Genomic DNA, 24121 nt, shown 5'->3' with positions numbered 1-24121 from the left:
CATAAAGTATGATGAACGCCTTGAAAGAACAGTGAAGCGCCACTATGAAGAAAATGGTAGTCTAAGATCTTGCTTAAAGGCAATAGCTTACATACAGAAACTGGAATAAACTGCAAGAATCTTCTAAAATGACAAGAGACCAAAATATTCTTGCTGCTGATGTAAATAAAATGAAAAGCAAAAATATAAAATACGTACCCAAAAAAAAAAAAAAAAAAAAAAAGGAAAAAATGTTGACGATAGCTTAACCACAGCTGATTTTAAACACGCCAAAGTAGTTATATTTATACATTACTAGCAGCGTTCACCCCGCTTCGCTGCGGTCACCCCGGAACGCAATAAACTTTGTTACTTAGATAATTTTTACTTTTTCGCTTTCAAATTGCAGTAAATGTTAAAATTATAGCGCCTGTCATTTATGTTAACCCGCCGAGTCACATGGTCATGCGGGTTGCATATAAATACGTTTATTTTTACCTATGATGAACTAATAACAAAGGATTTGTACGTATGGACACTTGAATGGTCAATTATCTCAAGACACTGGTAATTAAAAATTAAAGTGATATGATAAAAACCATCTAGGGTCCAAATCATAATAACCCCCCAAAAATGAAAGAAATTGGTTCAGCCGTATTAGCGTGATGAGTTCACAAAGGATTTGTGCGTTCTCTTTTATATATATAGATATAGTTATTTTGCCAGTCCAAAGCCTGGATAAAGTGTGATGGAAATCAGCAAATATTCTAATATTGCATATGCAAGATTCTTGCTGGTCTTGGTCTGGTGATAATCTTGCAGGTATGGTCTTCGCGTTGCGAGAATCTTGCAGGCATGGTCTTGGTCTTGCATCGGTACTTTTCTCACAACCAATCTGTTCAACTTTTAACCTTATTTTATCCGGTATATATATACTTATATACTGTCCTATCAAGTGGTACGTTTTGTCGCCTGTCATTATTTGATGGCTGATTGGAAGACTCTTCGCAAGCAGCCCTCCAGGCAAGTGGTACGTTTTGTCGCTTGTCATTATTTAAAGTGTTTTTAGAAAACCCTTCACAAGCAGCCCTCAGGGTAAGTGGTACGTTTTGTCGGTGGTACGTTTTGTCGCTAGTACGTTTTGTCGCGTATTCCATATATACAGGCATGCCTAATAACGAAAATTATCGTAGAACAATTTTGTGTATGTGTATGTGTGTGTGTGTGTGTGGCGGAGTTCACCCATTCATTCTTTGCAGATTTTAGACCCATGTTGTGACAGTAATTAGAATGTTATAGGAAACTAGACAATAAATTCAGCTGTAATTGAATAAATTTTACGTGATTAACAGGCCCGTATCCATGAGGGGCCGCCCCCTAAAAGTTTCACGATAGGCTTGCAAATGAACTATAATATGCTGATGAAGTATAATGATTGGGTCGGGCCCCCCTAACTTCTACCGGACCCCCCATAAATTTTTGGGCTGGCTACGGGCCTGGTGATTAATATTCCCAAATTGCCATGCAGGTATATTTTCAAAATACAGCATGCGATAAATTTTACCTCATTTTACTCAGTTATTCTTAATGAATTTCTATCCTTAACTAAATGGTTCTTTCTGTAAGTTGGAAGAAGGCATATATCAAGTTCAATTAAAACCTAGTAAATTTCGCGTCCTTCGTCTTCCATATGTATATTAAAACTTACAGTATAGAGGTCGATTTTACCATATTATACGCCCTTATTCTTAATGGGTTTCAACCCCAAACAATAACGTTATTAATGCAAGTACAAAGAAGGTGCGTAACCTACAAGAACATACTATTTCGACAACTTTCTATAACGCACCAGAGGTGGACCGTCAGGCAAAGCCTGTTCTGCGTCTCATATGTTTATCTTTCAATGAACAGAAATCAGCTTTGAATCTGATGACGTCTCAAATGGGGTTCATCTATTATATTTAATCAACTCATTTAATACTTATGGCAAACTAAGAATGATAATAAAATGTGGAAGAAACAGGGGCGTCATTTCAGACTTCGCTTGGGAGCACTGCCGACAAAAGACTTTTACGTTTTGAACTAGTATATTAGTACACAACTGATTAAAGCATATGTACTATTCAAGCTATTGGGAGGGCAATTGCTCTCTTCTGCCCTCCCTAAATGACGACCCTGGAAAGAAACCATTTTTAAAAAATAAACAGCGTCAACATGTTAAAACAATTTGAACAAGCTAATTAATCATCCACATGATACTCTCATTGTACTTTTACTTTAGACATTTTCTGAATAAGTAGTGGCAAATTTGAATATTAAAGAAATTTCCTCCTGTTTACTTTTATGTGAGTACGTTTCAGTCATTTTTAGTGAGAAATTTATATGCCAAGTTGCATTTTCCTAACCTTATAGATTTGCGAGATTCACTGTTCTTGGCAAAAGGAAGAAAGAAAAAAAACACTCTACCCCACCCTATCCTTAGGAAATCCCTTCTATCTCTTCCTTCTGTAAGATAATCTTTTAATTTTCAACGAACTTAAAAAATTCGTTATTGAATTCTCTATGTGTGTGTGTTTGTCTGTCTGTTATTTTTTTTTCAATTTTGAACCCTGCCTTCGATAGAGCAAAAAAAAAAAAAAAAAAACTATCTAAGGAAGTGATTAAATTTTTCGCGTCACTCTTACCGTTCCCGAAATATTGGCCAAAAAATGGCCTATTGTCAGAGAATTAAGGAGCCATATCTCCGAAACCGTAAGCCATAGAGAGATCGTATTGGTGTTCATGAATACCTAAGAGGATGGTATTATCTGTCAGGAAAGTAAATGTACACCTATTTTTCGAGTCTGGCATTCCTGCTCTCCATCCGTGGAGAGTATGAGAATTAAATCAATCAAATGTTTACTGAGGGGCAAAAAGAAAAGTTTAATCTGAATAAGACATTGTAGAGGGACACAAGCTGTGAATACGAACAGTGCATAGTGTAAATAAAGAACGACACCAAAAGAGAAAGCCAGAAACAGCTGTTAAACTTAGAAAAAAAGAATAAAAATTGTTGAAGTGGGAACATAAAACACAAATACAACAAATACACCGACAACTAAACGATCACCATGCCATGATCTTGGTGTAGTGGTTAAGGTGCTGGCTTACAAATGCAAAGGTCGCCAGTTCGAATCTTCGGTGAGGACTTTTTTAAAAATTTTTGTTAATAATACATGCAGCTCATGAGAGATGGTAAAAGAGGTCGTATTTAGTCTTTCGTAGCAATTATTATTGGTAATGTTTAGTACTGATAATACTTTTTGTCTTTGCGTATTGCTTTTATTCTTTTCTTCATTTCAAAAGAGAAGAATATCCGAATAAATGCCACCAAAATTCCTCATATTTTGAATGTAAACGCCATTTGCAAATAGTAAAGAATAAAAATTGAACGTTCCGATGTAGCTGCAAAAAGTAAAAAGAAAAACATGGAAGTAGACCATACTCATGTTAATTAAAAATACAATTTCTACATGCCTTACACCTCCCGACCACGTTTCTACGTTAGCAAGTAGGAGGTTTGTGTTTAGGTTAGGCTGGTCAATACGTTTTGCAAAGGGGCCCGGTTTAGCTCTGACGCACCACAGGAGCGAGAAGAGAGCAAAACACTTTCTCTCTCCTTCTGTGTCTCTATTTATCTATCTATCTGTATATATATATAACGCTATTTCTGAATGCCATAACCACCCTAATTTTCAGCGGATTGAGACGAAACTTGGCACAAACATTAACTGTTGAAATATCTTGAGGAGTTCGTTAACCAGAATAATCAGATGAAAATGTTCAAAATGGCGGCCCTTCAAACTCTCCAAAATTTCCAAGGGAACCAAATTTCGACCATAAATAGGTATTTAGAAAGTTTGAACAACTTTTCCTCTTTTACTGAAATATTTGTGTGCAGAGACTTATTGAAATATTGGACCCGATTAATCGCATAAAGAAGGTTCACGCCCTTTCGCTGCGGTCAGGCTTTTTTTTTTTTTGCAGGAGGGGGTTATTTTCGTATCGGAACAAGATGATTGTTAGTGATGATATGAAATTACACATTGAAAGTGAAGTAACTTGTGAAACGTGTTATTTGAAAGAATAATATAATAAATGTGCTTTCGCCTAACACAGAGAACTGTAAATCACGTATTTCGAGTTCGGGGCGTAAATGGCGAGGAATGTTATTTGATTTGCTTTTTAGTAACACATTGCATTGCAAATAAAGGTAGACAACATTAGTGGTAAGCAGTGATGAAAATTTTCCGGAAAATTTTGAAACGGAAAATTTTCCGGAAAATTTTCCGATTCACGAAAACATACTCCACTTATTCCTACATCGTTGTTTAGTCAAGATGTGAGGTGGAAAATTTTCTTCTATATTTTTCCGGAAAATTTTCCGTTCTTAACGAATATCATTGATTAAGTAACAATTCGTCAGTATTCATAAAATTGATTTAATTTATATATAGAAACGTTAAAAAGTGAACGATCGTTTAAAGAATCTGAAAATTTTCATGGCCCAGACAATTTTCAATATGATGTAGGAACTAGTGGAACAATTTTTCATAAATCGAAAAATTGTGTCCTGTACAATGAAAATTTTCCGGAAAATTTTCCGATTCACAAAAACATACTCCGCTTATTCCTACATCGTAGTTTAGTCAAGATGTGAGGTGGAAAATTTTCTTCTATATTTTTCCGGAAAATTTTCCGTTCTTAACGAATATCAGTGATTAAGTAAAAATTCGTCAGTATTCATAAAATTGATTGAATTCATATTTAGAAACGTTATCACTGTTCACTATCACGATTCACAAAAACATACTCCTCTTGTTCCTACAGCGTTGTTTAGTTGAGATGTGAGGTGGAAAATTTACTTCTATATTTTTCCGGAAAATTTTCCGTTCTTAACGAATATCAGTGATTAAGTAACAATTCGTCACTATTCATAAAATTGATTGAATTCATATGTAGAAATGTTAGAAAGTGAAAGATCGTTTAAAGAATCTGAAAATTTTCATGGCTTAAACAATTTTCAGTACTATGTAGGAACAAGTGGAACAATTTTTCGTGAATCGAGAAATTGTCTGTCCTGTACAGTGTTGAAAATTTCCGGAAAATTTTCCGATTCATAAAAACATACTCCACTTATTCCTACATCGTTGTTTAGCCGTGATTTGAGGTGGAAAATTTTTTTCTATATTTTTCCGGAAAATTTTCTGTTCTTAACAAATATCAATGATCAAGTAACCATTCGTCAGTTTTCATAAAATCAATTGAATTCATATATAGAAATGTTAAAAAGTGAAAGATCGTTTAAAGAATCTGAAAATTTTCATGGCTTAAACAATTTTCAATACTATGTAGGAAGAAGTGGAACAATTTTTTATGAATCGAATGAATAAGTGGAGTATGTTTTTATGAATCGGAAAATATTCGTAACTTTTAATGAATTGAAATTTTAGATAATAGAATGGAATATTTGTACTCTACGAACTCGAGGTATGTTCTTTGCACTTTGCATACACACACACACACACAGAGAGAGAGAGAGAGAGAGAGAGAGAGAGAGAGAGAGAGAGAGAGAGAGAGAGTAGTTGAATTGAGTTGATTTTGAGTTTAACGTCCCTTTCAACAGCGAGACTATATAAAACGGTGCCAACTGATTAACGTGGAATCCGAACTTCATGAGCTCCCGCTGGGAATCGAAGCCAGGTTTTCCATGCCAAAGGCGCGTATGCTAACCGCTTAGCAACGAAGGAGCTCGCAGAGCGAGAGAGAGAGAGAGAAACACTGTAAAATTTTATTTCCCAACTTGAAATAGACAATTTTCCGATTCCTGAAAGGTAATTGGAAAATTATAATTTGTTGCTGACTAACTTTCCTCTACTGAAATTCAATTTTGTAGCTCTATTTGCAGTTAAATATAGTGTAAAATTTTCCACCTAACATCACTATACATAATATTCAAAATTGTCAGGCCTATGAAAAGTGTTTTCCACTTGTTTCTACATCGTGATGAAAATTTTCTGATCTATGAAAATTCCTCTCAATTGTTTCTACAGAGCAATAAAACTTTCCGATTCACAAAAAAGTTGTTTTACTTCTTGCTTCAAAATGATGAAAATTTTCCGACTCATAAAAGTTCTTCTATTTTTCCATATAAGGCAGAAAATATTTGGATTCATGAAAAATTGTTTAACTTGTTCCTACATAGTACTGAAAATTTTCTGAGCCATGAAAATTTTAAGATTCTTTAAACGATCTTTCACGTTTTAACATTTCTATACATGAATTCAATCAATTTCATGATTTCTGAGGAATTGTTACTTGATTACTGATATTTTTTTTAGAACGGAAAATTTTCAGATTCTTTTCAGATTCAGAATCTAGAAAATTCCGGAATTGAGAAAAACTCTGGATTTCGAAAAAATCCGGATTGTTCCAAATTCCGGAATGTTAACGAAATCAGAAATTTCTAAATTCGAGATTTTTCCGAATTCCGGAATTATTCCAAAATTGGAATTTCCCGAATTCCGAAATTATTCCAAAATTGGAATTTCCCGAATTCCGGAATTTGTCCGATTTTACTTTCGGGAGTCCGAAAAGTAATAAATCCGAAATTGGCTATCTCTAGTTTATACACAACCTTTCAGAACACTAAGCTAGTAGCTGTCTACAAACAAACAAGTAATGCAAAGCATTTTGTATCCTGCAATACGTCGTGTATTAAAATCCGACAGCAGTTTTAGTATCTATCCAGAAATTGCATGTATCTAGTTACTGGAAGCTGAGGTATGAAGAATTGTATTGTGTCTTAATTTTTTCTGTCTTATACAACCCTGCAAACCACTGAATATCTAAACGGCTTTCGTTAAATCCAAGTTGTAGTACTCACAGTTACATCCATTTGTGTCTGTATGATCGTGTTACTAAAGCTTACTATATGACAGCGTTAGTAAGTGTTTCTCTGCTCTCCCGTAAAGTTGTGATACGATCTACTACAGAATAAAGAACCAATTATCAATTTAACCAAGTTGTTGTATTACTACACATCTGCTTCCGCCTCTGTCAACTCTGGCCGATCTCGTTGACGCGACATATTTGCTTTTTTATACCCCTTTCTTCGTTTACTGAACTAAACAGTAACTATTCTGAAATATACTACTGCGCATGCCTCGTAGATAAATATTTCTGATGGCAATAGTTTCCGTTTTGTCCAAGGAATGTTCTTTTTCTTATTCCCAGCATGACCCTTTTATTACATTATATGAAGAGCATGTAGGTCTAAATACCTCATGTATTACATAGAATGTAGGTTTAACTCTTCCAGCAAAGAAGAAACATGTGATCATAGTATACAACCCACAGAAGTGATAGCTGGCAATACAGTGGTCGTAATCCCTAACGACACACAAAGTGAGCAGTGCCCTGCCTGCTGGTCTAGTGGCTAGCACGTGCGCATTTGGTGTATGGTGTCCCGGGTTCGATTCTCGGCGGGAGAGCATCTATGATTTTTAACTGTCCTCGATGTTTCTGTGTTCGTGTCCCTGTCGTTATAAGTTATTAGAAAAAGCAAGTTAAACGAGTGAAGCAAGTAAAATTAGCAATAAGTAAGTTACTAAAACACGTTCGGTGAGTCAGTTAAAAAAAAGCGGACAATGAACTGGCTGTTCGCGCCGTCCATGCGAGTTCTAATCAATCTCGGCTTGATTTTTTATCCATTTGAGAGAAAGTATTGTTCCTTTTCGCCAAGGTTGTCACTCTTTTCGTATTTTTCGCTGTCGTTCACAATTAAAGTAACTGGCTATTCTTATTCTTTCTACGAATGATGGATCTTCTCTTTGGCTTCATGTCAAACATGCACACGTAATGAAAAGACGCTGTCGATAATAATAATAATAATAATAATAATAATAATAATAATAATAATAATAATAATAATAATAATAATAATAATAATATGAAATATTACTAGCTAACTCGTGTGTGTATTTCGACAATATAATTTTATATTATTATGTGGAAATAAGTAAGGCTGGCTGGCGCCCCCCCCTCTAATTTTTTCGATGTGCCTTATGGGTCCACGGTGTCCAACGTTGGTCCCATCTCACTATCACCTCCTGTTCTCTCGACATAAGTTATCGACATTTTGCCTAAAGAGGGCTCTGCCGTGGCTCCATGACTACCCATGACAATGACTCTTCGTTCATTTTGCATTGAAATCGCTTATTTTTCTGATTACTATGAGTGCATACTGTCCAACGTCGCTCCCATCACTCTACAATTTCCCGTTCTCTCGATATAAATTGCTAATATTTTGTTTGTAAGGGAGATATGGCGTTAGAATTATTACGTTTGAAGAAGAATTGAGGAAGATATTCCTTTGCCACAAACAACACCTATTATTATTATTATTATTATTATTATTATTATTATTATTATTTTACTTACCACTAATGTTGTCTACCTTTATTTGCAATGCAATGTGTTACTAAAAAGCAAATCAAATAACATTCCTCGCCATTTACGCCCCGAACTCGAAATACGTGATTTACAGTTCTCTGTGTTAGGCGAAAGCACATTTATTATATTATTCTTTCAAATAACACGTTTCACAAGTTACTTCACTTTCAATGTGTAATTTCATATCATCACTAACAATCATCTTGTTCCGATACGAAAATAACCCCCTCCTGCAAAAAAAAAAAGCCTGACCGCAGCGAAAGGGCGTGAACCTTCTTTATGCGATTAATCGGGTCCAATATTTCAATAAGTCTCTGCACACAAATATTTCAGTAAAGGAGGAAAAGTTGTTCAAACTTTCTAAATACCTATTTATGGTCGAAATTTGGTTCCCTTGGAAATTTTGGAGAGTTTGAAGGGCCGCCATTTTGAACATTTTCATCTGATTATTCTGGTTAACGAACTCCTCAAGATATTTCAACAATTAATGTTTGTGCCAAGTTTCGTCTCAATCCGCTGAAAATTAGGGTGGTTATGGCATTCAGAAATAGCGTTATATATATATACAGATAGATAGATAAATAGAGACACAGAAGGAGAGAGAAAGTGTTTTGCTCTCTTCTCGCTCCTGTGGTGCGTCAGAGCTAAACCGGGCCCCTTTGCAAAACGTATTGACCAGCCTAACCTAAACACAAACCTCCTACTTGCTAACGTAGAAACGTGGTCGGGAGGTGTAAGGCATGTAGAAATTGTATTTTTAATTACCATGAGTATGGTCTACTTCCATGTTTTTCTTTTTACTTTTTGCAGCTACATCGGAACGTTCAATTTTTATTCTTTACTATTTGCAAATGGCGTTTACATTCAAAATATGAGGAATTTTGGTGGCATTTGTTCGGATATTCTTCTCTTTTGAAATGAAGAAAAGAATAAAAGCAATACGCAAAGACAAAAAGTATTATCAGTACTAAACATTACCAATAATAATTGCTACGAAAGACTAAATACGACCTCTTTTACCATCTCTCATGAGCTGCATGTATTATTAACAAAAATTTTTAAAAAAGTCCTCACCGAAGATTCGAACTGGCGACCTTTGCATTTGTAAGCCAGCACCTTAACCACTACACCAAGATCATGGCATGGTGATCGTTTAGTTGTCGGTGTATTTGTTGTATTTGTGTTTTATGTTCCCACTTCAACAATTTTTACTCTTTTTTTCTAAGTTTAACAGCTGTTTCTGGCTTTCTCTTTTGGTGTCGTCCTTTATTTACACTATGCACTGTTCGTATTCACAGCTTGTGTCCCTCTACAATGTCTTATTCAGATTAAACTTTTCTTTTTGCCCCTCAGTAAACATTTGATTGATTTAATTCTCATACTCTCCACGGATGGAGAGCAGGAATGCCAGACTCGAAAAATAGGTGTACATTTACTTTCCTGACAGATAATACATATTTTGGTACCAAATAGTAACCGGCGGCCACTTTTCAACTGGTCACTGGTTTGGCCAGTGGCCACCAATTAATATTGGTACCAAAATATTTATCATCATCTTAGGTATTCATCAACACCAATATCATCTCTCTGTGACTTACCGTTCCCGTGGTATTTTCCTAAAAATAGTTCCGATTTCGGGAGATTTAACGAGCTACATCTCGGGAACCACGAGTCACAGAGAGTTCATACTGGTGTTCATCAATACCTAAGAGGATGGTGAATATTTTGGTACCAAACAGTAACCTGATCAACTGGCTACTGGCCAACTGGCCACCATTCTCCAGATATTGGCCAAAAAAGTTCGAATTTCGGGAGATTTAAGGAGCCATATCTCGAGAAATGTAAGTCATAGAGAGATATTTTGGAAAGAAACAGAACAAGGTGCAGATAAAAAGACTTACTTTTACATCTAGGAACAATGACAGTTATCCTTCCCACTCCATCTCCATTCTTTTAAGTTCGTTCTGGCGGTGTCTTCCCACTTGCGACAGCCCTATTAGCGACAGGAACTGTTAACTGTCCTATGAGCGACCGATTCGATCTGTTAACTGCTCTATGAGTCACCGATTCGTTCATTCTAAGATAATGGAAGAAGATAAGGTTCTCCCTTCTTCAACTTGTTTCATGCTAATGTGATTCAGAACCTAACAAAATGTACTATGAAAAATTTCGCTCTACCTGAATTTAATACGCGAGAATGCTCTCATTACATTAACAATCTTTTATATGTTTTCCCTAATATTATATTTTTGAATTAATTTCTATGAATACATTGATTCTATCAAGGGGAAAACTAACTAAATACATTTAGAGTAGCTCCGCCTTTGTCTATGATTCTAATATAATTAAAAATTTCATGTTAAAATGATACGGAGCATAAGTTTAAATTGAATATGTTTATGGCATAAGAAAGAAATCAGAAAGAGGTAGGGGAGCCCGAAGAAAATTTTCTAGGAAAGGGCATCTCCATGGTTGCTGTATCACGTCTGGTATATCTGGTATTTAATATACGTGGTTTGCTATATTACGTATACATTTTTGTGAGCCAGGGGGGAAACCCCTGCTTCCCATCGGGCGCCCATGGAAAGAGGGTGTTCACCACTTGAGGGTATCAAAGAAATCTAAAAACACGGTGTATTCGAAGAAATTATTACACAAGTTATAAATCTCTCGCAGTTCGTCTAGTTATAAGGTACTATTTCAGATTGCTACATGACAAAGTCAAAACAAGGGAGGAAGGCAAATTAAGCAATTAGTTTACGTTTTAGTAGCTTACAATAGGGAAGAAGGTAGTTTAAAGAGTTTGTTTACCTTTTGCATTGTTTAGAGTGAACTGCATTGTAATTGGTGAGATTGGTTGAGAATAGCCAACAAATGTAAGGGATCTCAAAAGCTGTCTTTTATCATTGCCTTTTTTTTTCATTTTATTCATAGAGTCTTAGGAAATCTAAAAAGTAGATAGTTGGCGAAACTGTTACACGTTTAAGTTTTTCAAAATAAATTATATTACTGTGCTGTGTGTGATTAGATTTGAATTAAATTAAATACAGAGAACAGAGGTTTTGAAGAAAGGGGATATTACAACACGATTTTCAATAATTACATAGGAATATACTTTTCATGGAAATATCCAGGGTGCGAATTACCGGGAGGGATGAGGGGGATTTTCCCCCTCAATCACATTTTGTTCCCCCCCAAAGAAGTCAGCTGCAGTATCCCCACCGGGGATGCTCGCTTTCCCCCCTCAAACTATGCTTAGTATAACTCCAAATTTCACTGATTTTTATTTCTTGTAAATTTAATCTTCTAGCTGTATTTCGAAATGATCGATGTAAACTGTTCAGTTTTGGTCATTTCTACTTACCACCTAATTACCCACTATTTTCAACGTTGTTTAGTAGAACTATATTATTATGAATACGGTTATTAGGGATGGCCAGAACCGGTTCCTGGTGGAACCGGTTTTCGGGTCTGAACGGATCCGGTTCTAGAAGATCCGGTTCCGGAACCGGTTTTTCGGATCCAGGTCTAGAACCGGTTTTTCGGATCCAGGTCTAGAACCGGTTCTTCGGACCCAGGTCTGGAACCGGTTCTGAAAACAGAACCGGTTCCTCGCGGAACCGGTTCCGCTGGGACCGAAACTTTGTGACCATCCCTACGCTAAACCCGAGATGCTGGCAAGCTGTGAACAGTATGCTAGATGAAATGGTGGAAGCCACAGGCAGGCGCCCAGGCGGCGGCAGCTTGTCTCATTTGGCTAAATAAACTGGGTAACTGGCAAACTCATTGGTTAAACAGGCAAACTGGCCAACTCATTTGGCTAAACACCCACTGGTGGACCAAAATTGTTTTTCTGGGGGCACAAACGGGTCTGGGCGGGGAAGGCACAAGCGCATGGTCCTCTTTGCATTATTTTTGAAGGTGAAATTTATGCCTCCTTTACGGGTCTTTGGGGGCTTTCGGATCCAGGTCTGGAACCGGTTCCTAAGATCCGGTTCTGGAACCGGGTTTTCAGAACCAGATGTGGAACCGGTTCCTAAGATCCGGTTCTGGAACCGGGTTTTCGGATCCAGGTCTGGAACCGGTTCCTAAGATCCGGTTCTGGAACCGGGTTTTCGGATCCAAGTCCGAAACCGGTTCCAGAACCGGTTCTGAAAACCGGATCTCCGAGAACCGGTTCCGCCGGAACCGGAACTTTGTGGCCATCCCTAGTTGTTATTTGCAACTGTACCTTCGTACCGTTCAGTTCGTCATCGTTTGTGAATTTGAATGTACTAATTGCGTATAACAAAGCCACATATAGATTTATAAATGTTCTTAGCGGTTGGCCAAGAAGAAGTAAACAAATAGCTTCTTCTACCATACTTGGCGAAGTTCGGATATGTCATATTCATCCTCTATATTTGTATCGATTATCATCTTGTTTTAATTTTTGTTATAACATGTTATTTCATTTTCCAGTGTACTCTTTGTTATCACATGGTCTTCATTCCCTAGTAGGTTGTGTGTATGCAACTCAAAAGTTGCATTTAATTTGTGATAATTAGCATAGTAATCACTGCTTTTACAGTTTACGGAAATGAACTTTTGAAACTGTACTCAAAATCTGAGATATAGGTATTCTCTCGTAAGTATATGTTAACGTACACGCTGGGGGATACGCTCCTAGTGAGCAGACATGTTAATGAAGGTGATTTTTAGGTGAATAAGCGAATAATTCAAGATTTGTTTCAGCATTTGTTAATACGACTGGTTCTCCGTGTCATTGTCCGTGTCTGTATAAGCATTTTAACTGGAGCGTTTTTTTTTTTTAAGTTAACCCTTTATTTTTCCATCTTTTCGCTGTACAGTTTGCTGTCCACGCAATTAATGTTGTCTGAAAAACTTCAGTGTAATGTTTTACTTTATTTGAATAATGTAGCCCATAGTGAATCAACTCATCTTCAACCTAACAATAAAGTAATTTTTAAGTGTTGACTTTCCGTGCCCATTACGGAATCGATAATTGGAGAAAAAAAGTCGTGATGAGCACAGCTTTAGCAGGAAGTAGAAGCACAAGCTCGAAATTTGAATTGAGAGATTTTAAATATTTGGCCTTCGATTTGACCTTGATGTGAGAAATCGAGACCAGCAACAATCCATTTCTTATTTGATAGGCTAATATCTAGATTAACTAAATAAAACTCTTAACTAAATAAACCTTAGAGAGCTACAGGGACAAGAGTGAGTACAACATTAAAACACGTTCAGAAAGATTTAGTGGGGTGTGTGTATGTCATACAATATATATGTGCATAGTTATTGTCGGTAGATTTATTAAATTAATAAATCTCTTATTTATTACAGATGTCACACACACACACACACATACATACATACATATATATATATATATATATATATATATATATATATATATATATATATATATATATATATGTTTTACTGGGGTAAGGCATTTATTGTCTAATTTTTAAATTTGAACCTTCAGACTATGTCCTTTGACCTAATTTTATCCCCCCCCCCAATATAGATTATCTAATTCGCACACTGGAAATATCCTTGTTGTCTCGTTAAGTTATTTTATATGTTTTATGTCAAATCTAACTCAAAATTAAAATAAGTTTTATTTGCACTCACAGTAGAGGAAAAATATATTTGACGAACAGTATCACTGGCACGTACATATTTCATACCAAGGTTGTTCGAGAGCTAATAACGCCAGAGGCAAACATATTTTACGAGATGGAATCATATCATCTTCCATCATCTCAATGTAAATGAATCGGTCGCTCATAGGACAGATAACAGTTCCTGTCGCTTCTGGGACTAATTCGTTCTGGCAATGCTCATGGAGCAATCTCAACTGGTTTATTTATGTACTGGAAGATCATAAGTCACTCATTTTTTGTATTTTACACCCTGATTTCAAAAAGGTAACATATGCGAAATATAATAATAATAATAATAATAATAATAATAATAATAATAATAATAATAATAATAATAAAGTATTTCTTAATATATGGTATTGGTTTTGTATATTACATTAATAGTCTAGCGTCATATGTTGATTTTTGTTTTGATCACGCATATCTACTCCATTACAACATACTGTATAAAGTAGCAATTATATTGAATAAATTTAATGATCTTTCAAATTTTAAGTTACTGTGTTTGTAATATATACAATATTTTCCTACATACAGCGCGTATTTAATGTGAACTCATGAAAATATAGTTTTTTTTTTTTTTTTTTTTTGCCGTAGTGAAGAAAACTTAAGGTTGGCTTCTGTCCTAATTTAATAAGAAAACATTTAGTGGTCTTTCGTCCTACTACACTGCTCTACAAAATGAAACTTTTTGAAAGCTGTTTTTGATTTGACACCTGATTTTATATAATTTGAGGTTGCTAATTACGAAAATGAAATTAGTTTTCCCCCATCACGTCAGGTTTTTTCACAAATCGGAAAACATAATTGCGTAAATTGTGCTATTTACACAGCAACGCTGCGAACATAGAGTAACATTATGACTAGATATTTCTAACAAAGGAACATTATTTTGCGTCAGAACTAATCTGAACATCGATATTCTAAATATTTAAGGTCATCAGTGGCGTAACTAGGGGGGAAAACGGGGCTTGTGCCCCGGGCGCCGGATTGGGAGGGCCCAAATTGGGCAAATATTTGGGGGAGCGTTTTGGTTTGGTTGGTCAGGGGGGCGCTAAGGCGCGTTTTTGCCGCAGGCGACAACTAGCGTATTTACGTCGCTGAAGGTCATTGATAAACAATTTACCTAATTTTTGTCTCTGTTTTTTCACTTGGAAACTCCTAAAATTAGACTTCCTTTTGTGAGTAGTTTGTGAACCTTCACGTACCAACGTTCCAACAGTAATCCGCCAACATTGTTGTTCTCCAACATCTCTGATAATGGAATCCAATTGCTTTGATGTCCTGGTGAAATCTTTCATAATGTGCTTCACTTTAATCACCGAAGTTAGAAGGAAAGCTGTCTAAATGTGAATACAAAAAACAAATCTTAAGACTCATTTTGTACCCTAAGCTTTTAAACTTCTGGAGCATATTAGACACAATGTACTTGTAATTTTCGTCTCTGTTGTTCCCGAGAAAATTATGATATGTCCCCGAATGCACTTCATGCTTCCTTTTCAACACTTGTCATACAATGTTCAAAGTCCGACTGATCTGAGACTTTCTGATCTGAGGACCGATGAATATTCCTTCTTTTAACTTAGCACTTGAAAGTTGTGGGAATTTTGTCACTAGACACTGGAAGCATTGCCCTTCTTTATTCAGACCTTTGACAAATTGTTTCATTAGGCGCAATTTAATATGCAAGGTGGTAATATGACTTGTGAAGGGTCTACGAGGCAGATGTTTTTCAAATTTTTACTTCCTATATTGCGGCTTTCGCTGACAATCAATTTGAGTCCAGTGTTTATCGCGTTCTCTGCTGTTCCATTCGCAAAATGTGGCATGGATATTTGTTGTACCCTTACTGCTGTCCAAGAAGCATACATATCACCTTCAGATCGCCGCACAATAACCACTGATGATCCTCCTATTTTATTTTTTTAAACAAACATTTATATATTTTCGTAAATCTCCCTTAAATGTACAGAATGAATAATGGGTATACAGAGGGTTGTTGGTTGCTGTTGTGAAGAAGCATACCGTTCAAACTTCTCTTGTTGGGATCAATGGAAAGCATCCATTCCCCTGCATTATAGTTCTCGCAATCACAGCTTACACAGCGCTGTTATTGCTTTCCCAACATGTAACGCGTTGTGATATTATTCAGTGCTACTAGATACAGTATATATTTTTTCAATCTTAGCAGAATAAGTAACTGCATGTCTTTTATTACAAATACAAAGATAATCAGAAGGCTATGGCATCGAAAGTATATTTTTATATTTGTAATTATAATCAGTACTTCTTCCGAAATATACATTTATACGGTTATTTTCCTCTCCCCTCCCCTATATTTTAAGAAAACTGTACGTGATAGAGCAAAACTAACTATATTTTTGGATTTCTCAGGTCAAAAACATTAAGAAAACCTTAACAGTTTCCAAACAGCAAAATCATTGTAGAGCAGTGCTATTGATTGCCTTTTGGGAGACTCGTATCTCCTATCAGTTGGCCCAGACTTTGTACAATATTCAATAGAAGTAATTAAAGCATGAATAACTGATATATTGCATATTTTCTTCCTAATCGTTTTTAAGGCCGTGTCTAACGTTTTGAGCTGAGATCATCAATCCCTATCTAATAACATGGTGAACTTCTTTTCAAAGTATTACGAAAACTATTTGTCTTATGTAGTTCAAAGTTTCTCCAGATGTTAACCTATCACAATACTACATGTTCATTTTTTTAATTTTTAAACTAGCTCTTATAGTTCATTAAGGTGTCTTCCCACTTGCGACAGCCCTATTAGCGACAGGAACTGTTAACTGTCCTATGAGCGACCGATTCGATCTGTTACCTGCTCTAGGAGTCACCGATTCGTTCATACTAAGATAGTGGAAGAAGATAAGGTTCTCTCTTCTTTAACTTGTTTTATGCTAATGTGATTTAGAACCTAACAAAATGTACTATGAAAAATTTCGCTCTATCTGAATTTAATACGTGAGAATGCTCTCATTACATTAACAATCTTTTATACGTTTTTCCTAATATTATATTTTTGAATTAATTTATATGAATACATTGATTCTATCAAGGGGAAAACTAACTAAATACATTTAGAGTAGCTCCGCCTTTGTCTATGGTTCTAATATAATTAAAAATTTCATGTTAAAATGATACGGAGCATAAGTTTAAATTGAATATGTTTATGGCATAAGAAAGAAATCAGAAAGAGGTAGGGGAGCCCGAAGAAAATTTTCTAGGAAAGGGCATCTCCATGGTTGCTGTATCACGTCTGGTATATCTGGTATTTAATATACGTGGTTTGCTATATTACGTATACATTTTTGTGAGCCAGGGGGGAAACCCCTGCTTCCCATCGGGCGCCCATGGAAAGAGGGTGTTCACCACTTGAGGGTATCAAAGAAATCTAAAAACACGGTGTATTCGAAGAAATTATTACACAAGTTATAAATCTCTCGCAGTTCGTCTAGTTATAAGGTACTATTTCAGATTGCTACATGACAAAGTCAAAACAAGGGAGGAAGGTAAATTAAGCAATTAGTTTACGTTTTAGTAGCTTACAATAGGGAAGAAGGTAGTTTAAAGAGTTTGTTTACCTTTTGCATTGTTTAGAGTGAACTGCATTGTAATTGGTGCGATTGGTTGAGAATAGCCAATCAGATGTAAGGGATCAAAAAAGCTGTCTTTTGTCATTGGCATTTTTTTTTATTTTATTCATGGCCAAACTGTTACACGTTTAAGTTTTTCAAAATAAAATATATTACTTGGCTTAGTGAGTAATTAGATTTGAATCAAATTAAGTACAGAAAACAGCTTTTGAAGAAAGGGGATATTACAACTGGATTTTCAATAATTACAAAGGAATATACTTTTCTTGGAAATATCTCTTTATCTCGTTAAGTTATTTGATATGTTTTATGTCAAATCTAACTCAAAATTAAAATAAGTTTTATTTGCACTCACAGTAGAGGAAAATATATTTGACGAACAGTATCACTGGCACGTACATATTTCATACCAAGGTTGTTCGGGCGCTAATAACGCCAGAGGCAAACATACTTTACGAGAGGGAATCATATCATCTTCCATCATCTCAATGTAAATGAATCGGTCGCTCATAGGACAGGTAACAGTTCCTGTCGCTAATAGGACTGTCGCTTCTGGGACTAATTCGTTCATTAATACTACATTTTAAAAATAAATGTGACAACGCTGGAAATAATATAAAAATAAACACAAATTCAGGTATTGGAGAATCACCAGGGTTTCTTTTCCTGCTCGTGAAGTTGCAGATACAATCTCTCCTCATTCATTCACACCATTGTTCTTCACTGATCTTCAAAAAGTTGGTAGGGGAGGATAACAAGTTATGAAATGAGAAAAGATTGTTCATCTAATAATGTGGAGAGTGTATATCTTCGAAGTTATGTTAGTTGACAATCTGATCATATGGTTCGGAAGAAGAAAGGGTTGCGGAAGACAAGACTGGCTGCTGTAGAAATGAGACAACCTTATCTGTCTACACATCTTTTTACTTGTATGTTATAACAAGCCTTGTCAAACAGGATGCACTTTCTCTATTTTCATTTTTCGACCATTTTTAAGCCTAAGTCTTGATTTTTACTGGGTGAAAAAGATGAGACACAACAGAGGGAACGCAAAACTAAAAGCATTATTATCAATATTTTGCTTTCCAAAATAAGGAATGTAACTTTAAAAAATAAAACTTATAATTTTAAAAGAAATATCTGGGAAGATGAAAGAACAAATCATGGAATTTCAGGCGTGTGCCTAATAGTAATATGCAAAATAAATAAATAAATATTTCTAAGGATCTAGATCATTTGGACCCGACATTGGCATTCCAAGAATAAACAAGTGAGATATTATTTCACTTGTTTTCGACTGAAAACCTGATTTACAGAATTGATTGAAAAGTTTGGGGGGAAACAACGATAACTGTAATTTTAAAACCAGGTGAGCTGGTTACAGGAAACAATAATAGCACTCATGTGAGCTGAATTGCGGAAACAATTAAAGATTTTTTAAAAAAAGCATACTAAGTATGCTGTTGTTTCAAACTTGAACTCTTTCGACAATTAAGCTCACGTGAGTGTTATTATTGTTTTTCCCCAAACTCTGCAATTATATATATATATATATATATATATATATATATATATATATATATACAGGGTGATTCAATAAGAATGTACCAGGCGTATATCGCAGCTAATACTTCACGTAGAGCCTTCAAACAAAAAATTGCATTACCAAATCGTATGTGTAGAATGAAATAAAAATAGTAGCGAGACCAGTGGCGTATCGTGAAGACCTCCAACGGGGTACAACTTCAAAATTTGAAATGGAAAGTGGTATAACTGTTGGAATCGTTCGAAAGTACATTAAATCTCATGCAACTTTTAGAGGACAAACTTTGTCATATCCTTTCCCAGTTAGCCCATAAAATATTCACTATACACTTGGAAAATAATAATATTTATAATAAATACATGACAAGGCAGAACATAATAAGTGATTTTATTAATTTTTGAAAGAGGAAAGGAAAGATATTAAAACAGTTAGTTACCGGCTTATTAATATAACACTTGCGTCGAAGAGATATCTTCACAGTTTGCACATCATATAATTTAATTAGATAAAAGTGCAGAACAAGAATGGAGTGCCACTTTTTTTTTATTTACGTGTAAAATCTGTTAATTCAGAAACGAAGAATTTATTTATGTAGGTGAATAACGTGTAACTCATGTAACTGAGAGACAGCGCTAAAAAGTTTGCCCCATCACCATGATATTGTTCTATGTGAACAATGCAATGAACATAAGTATTTAGTAATATTATGGAGGTTAATTTACATTTATGCACTAATAATTATAACAAATATATTCTGATCAGTGGCATATTTAGGGGGGCTATCGAACTCGAAGCCCCCCGAAATAATTTCATTATTATTTTTAGCATTATACGCACAACACAAATGCATCTAACTGATTCTCAAGATCCCCCCCTCCCTACCGAAACAAGATCCTAAATTTGCCAACGGTTTTGATAATATTTGAGGTGAGGTGATTTTAGTTTAGCGTCCCGTTCAGCAGCGAGGCTACATGAGACGTTGACCTACTGATTAACGTGGAATCCGAACCACATGAGCTCCCGCCGGGAATTGAATTGATAATATTTGAATCGGTATTATAAGCAGTAATACTATATAGGAAGTTCAAACCTGAATTATCACAGAAACAAGAACACGTAAGATCTTAATAACTGTAGTCGTATTGTAGAACGAAGTTTCAAAGGGTTAACATCTTGAATGAAAATGTCATAGATACTTGTTAATTTGCATTTGAAACTAACATCTCTACAAATGCATTGGCAGTTTTTATACTGGAAGATATTTCACTGTGGCACAAGAAAACAAAAACTGGATATTGTTTCCTTTTACCTTTTTAAATTCGAAACGAGGCAAGAAACACAACGATTATCGTCTCGTTTTTGAGACGAGAAATTCCCCGAGTCCTGTGGGCAACACTAATTCACCCAAGTCTTGGATCTCAAACTCTATTTTAGTGTCACATGATTCATATGTAAAAAACTACAAATTGATAAAATGATGGTACGAAAACAATGAAGAGCATTTATCTACTTTTAAAATATAGAAGTCATTACACATTTTACTCCAATAATAAGTATGGTTTAAATGTTGTTATATCACACTATTCATGGACCAATCGTGACGCAGAACGGTTTTATAACTTCCAGTTGAATTAAGAAAAACAAGTATGGCATGACTTTAAAAAAAAAACATAAATTAACAAAACGGAAGAATAAAGTTTCGAGACAAGAGCGAAAAAAGCCTTCGAGGATCAAGACAAGACCTATTAAATTTAGTAGACGAGAGGAGGAAACCTCATTTCTTGTCTCGTTTCATAGAGAACACTATTTGAACGAAATATATATCACTCTTTCTTGTAGCGACTACCTGGCAGAAGTTGGTACATTTCTTTGCATCAATAATCAATATTATGGCATATCAATCTGCAAGCATATAATCAATCTTTACGCTATTATTGGGGAATAGAGCACTGTAGAATGCATTAGGTTATTATTTAGAAATGAAATTAAATTTTTGAGTTTTACATCCCACAGTTATGTCGGCTAGGCTAAAGGACACGGTAATGATCAGAATTAATGAAATGGTGGAATGAAGAAAGTTTGAGCAAACAGAAAATCCCCGAGAAAATCCATACACATGGTGTTTGCCCACCACAATGCCCACTTGGCGCGAGTTGGGATCGAGCCGGTCACCCCACACACCAGAGATGAGCTGTCAGAGATATCGAGTAATTTTCGGGAATTCATACAGCGTCTCAAGAATAGGTTATCTTTCTTCCGTTAACCTTGCATTGAAACCAGAAGCGGAAAAAATCAACCGCTTTCGGTTTGAACATTGATCGCCATAAAACTAAATTGGTAGTAGATAACGGCAGTTTTCGAAAATCGATTGAGCATCTGAAGAAAAATACCATCTTAACCTGAATCTCTCTACTGAAACAGGAAATGATAAAACAATTTCACTCTTCCGGTTTCAAGCTCCATAGAGCCCCTCGGGGCTATGTGGATAGTGTATGCGTCTTGTTACGGGAGACCCGAGTTGAATTCCCGGCGGGTTGGAGAGAGTTTGATTTTCAGTTCACTATACAGTTCAAAACTATTTTTATAAGATAAACACTTCCCTCACTTGAAAGCAACACAGAGAGCTTTTCTGAAACTTTCGTACGTCGTTAGTTCCAATATGCCTCTACAGGTAACGATTCGCCGAGATGTTTACGCAGAATCAATGAAATATTTATGATCTGTGAAGATAGAGAAAACTGACTTTGCTCTTATCTGCTGTCAATCTGCATTTCATTGGTATCTTCGTCTGCGGGGAAAACCGAAAGTTCACGCACGTGACCTAGGGGGTGGAAGCAGAGAATGAAAGAAACTACCTGCTTAGGCTCCTATCTGCTGTTCTGCGTTGTTGCAACATAAAGACCATAAATAAAATAGCTTTTAAATGGAAGAGTATTAATTTTTAATTAGCGCGCTTTAGTATTACCCTAGCAAGAAAAAGTAAAAGTGAACATGCAATATTAATACTAACAAATATTTGGACGAATTTCGAAATGTATAAAATAAATAGTTTTCATAATATTTTGAAAAAGAAATATGCCATGTTATTATATAAGGAAATCCCATCGCATTCCGAGTGTTGGACACAGCCTTAACGCTGATGACTACCGACTTGTAAGGCACATACCTTCGTTTTAACTTTAGAAACTGCTCGTGAGGGAAGTCACACCGGTAAAAATTATAGTTCTTTTGCTTCAAACTAAAAGAAAAAAAGACTTTCTTAATGTAGCAATAATTGTTACGACAATTAATAAATCAGATAACCCTTTCCTCCTTTGTTGTAACGCAAACTTTTGCTGATGTGATTTCCCTCACGAGCCGCTTCTAACGTAACACCATTTCAATATTTCCAGTAGATTGTATACAATAGACAAAGAATAGGTAGCAGAAATGTAGAATGAATTGAATGCTTGAAAAAATCAGGATAAAACCTTGATCAGTGATTGTGATTGAGTAAAGTACACTTCTGGTGCTATATTACATTTTAACCAGAAATCTAAACTCTTCTTTATAAACTAATAATTGCAATTCTAATAACATAGTTGGAGAACGGGAGCCACCGACAGATGTCATACATAAGACTGGAACAATGTTTCTTACATTCTGGGAACATAAACTGATTTACTGTAATGAAAATTTTATTTTTTTATATATTTTCTAGATATGAAGTAAAGAAGAAAATAATGTACTTACTTGTAGATGTCGACGAAAGTTAAATTGATGTCCTCCTTTACCTCTTCTTTCTTCGTTGCAATAATTACATCGAAGAACAACATGTACACTATTTTTCACATGCCCAATATATGTGAAATGTTTTTCTATATTAGAACCAAGTCTCATAGTTCGCTTTTCAATGATTTCATCACTTAATTTCCTCTTCTTTGTTGTTCTGTTTTCGTTGTTGTTGGAAGATTCTAAAGCACTATCACTATTGGTAGGTCACTTGCCGCAAGTGAGTAGCCTCCATGCTCCACGGTCTTCTGCTAACCTCTTCGTCTTCACGTATGATTTCTCTGTTTTTATATCGTCCATTACTTGTAGCCTCCTTCGCTCTCTCCCTCTTTTTCCTGCCACCATACCCTCTAAAACGTCCCTCATGATACAATTCCTTCTTAGCCGATGTCCCAAATAGATTATCTTCCTCTTCTTAATAATATCTAAACTTGTTCTTTTCTCCTCCACCATTTATAGCACCCTCTCATTCGTTTTCTGCTCGATCCAACTAATTCTCTCCGTTTTTCTTCACATCCACATTTCAAAAGCTTCAAGTCGTTTCTCATCATTTTTGCGTATTGTCCATGTTTCTAACCCATTCATCACAATACTTCACACGAAGCATTTCATAAGCCTTCTTCTCAACTCTTTATTCAAGGTCCCACAAAATAGTGATTTTTCCTCCTAAAGACTTCTTTTGCCCTTCCAATCCTTAATTTTATTCCACATTCACACTTCGTGTGATCACTAATAATACTACCCAGGTATCGAGAACTAGTCAGTCACCTGTTTCATTTTCTGCTTTGTTACTTCTGTATTTGACACCTACCGCTTCGTTCCAATCACCATGGCTTTTGTCTTTCTAATATTTATTTTTATCCCATAATCTTCACCGCCCTTCCACAAGTATTATAACATCTTATTAATTTTCTTTTCAGATTCTGCAACAAGTGCTATATCATCCTCAAACCGTATACACCTAATCCTTCTACCTTCTACCAGAACACCGTCTTCATTATGTATGTTTCTTTTTTTCACTATTTCTTCTAGATAGATATTAC

The 24121-nt window shown here is 35.5% G+C and overlaps 1 protein-coding gene across 1 annotated transcript in view; it reads right to left on the bottom strand.

Annotated features, from left to right (window-relative positions):
• LOC145674598 (uncharacterized) overlaps window positions 1–23332 on the bottom strand; it is a 50929-nt gene extending 27597 nt beyond the window's left edge. Inside the window, exon 1 of the mRNA XM_081744815.1 lies at window positions 23040–23332. The gene's annotated coding sequence lies outside the window, so the exon portion shown is untranslated. The remainder of the gene's footprint in view (window positions 1–23039) is intronic.
• Window positions 23333–24121: the final 789 nt, after the last annotated feature.

The sequence above is a fragment of the Thermobia domestica genome, chromosome 17 (assembly GCF_964235325.1).
Source record: "Thermobia domestica chromosome 17, izTheDome1.hap1.1, whole genome shotgun sequence".
NCBI lineage: Eukaryota > Metazoa > Arthropoda > Insecta > Zygentoma > Lepismatidae > Thermobia > Thermobia domestica.
The sequence above is the reverse complement of the archived record's forward strand: the minus strand, read 5'-3'. Positions and strand labels throughout refer to the sequence as shown.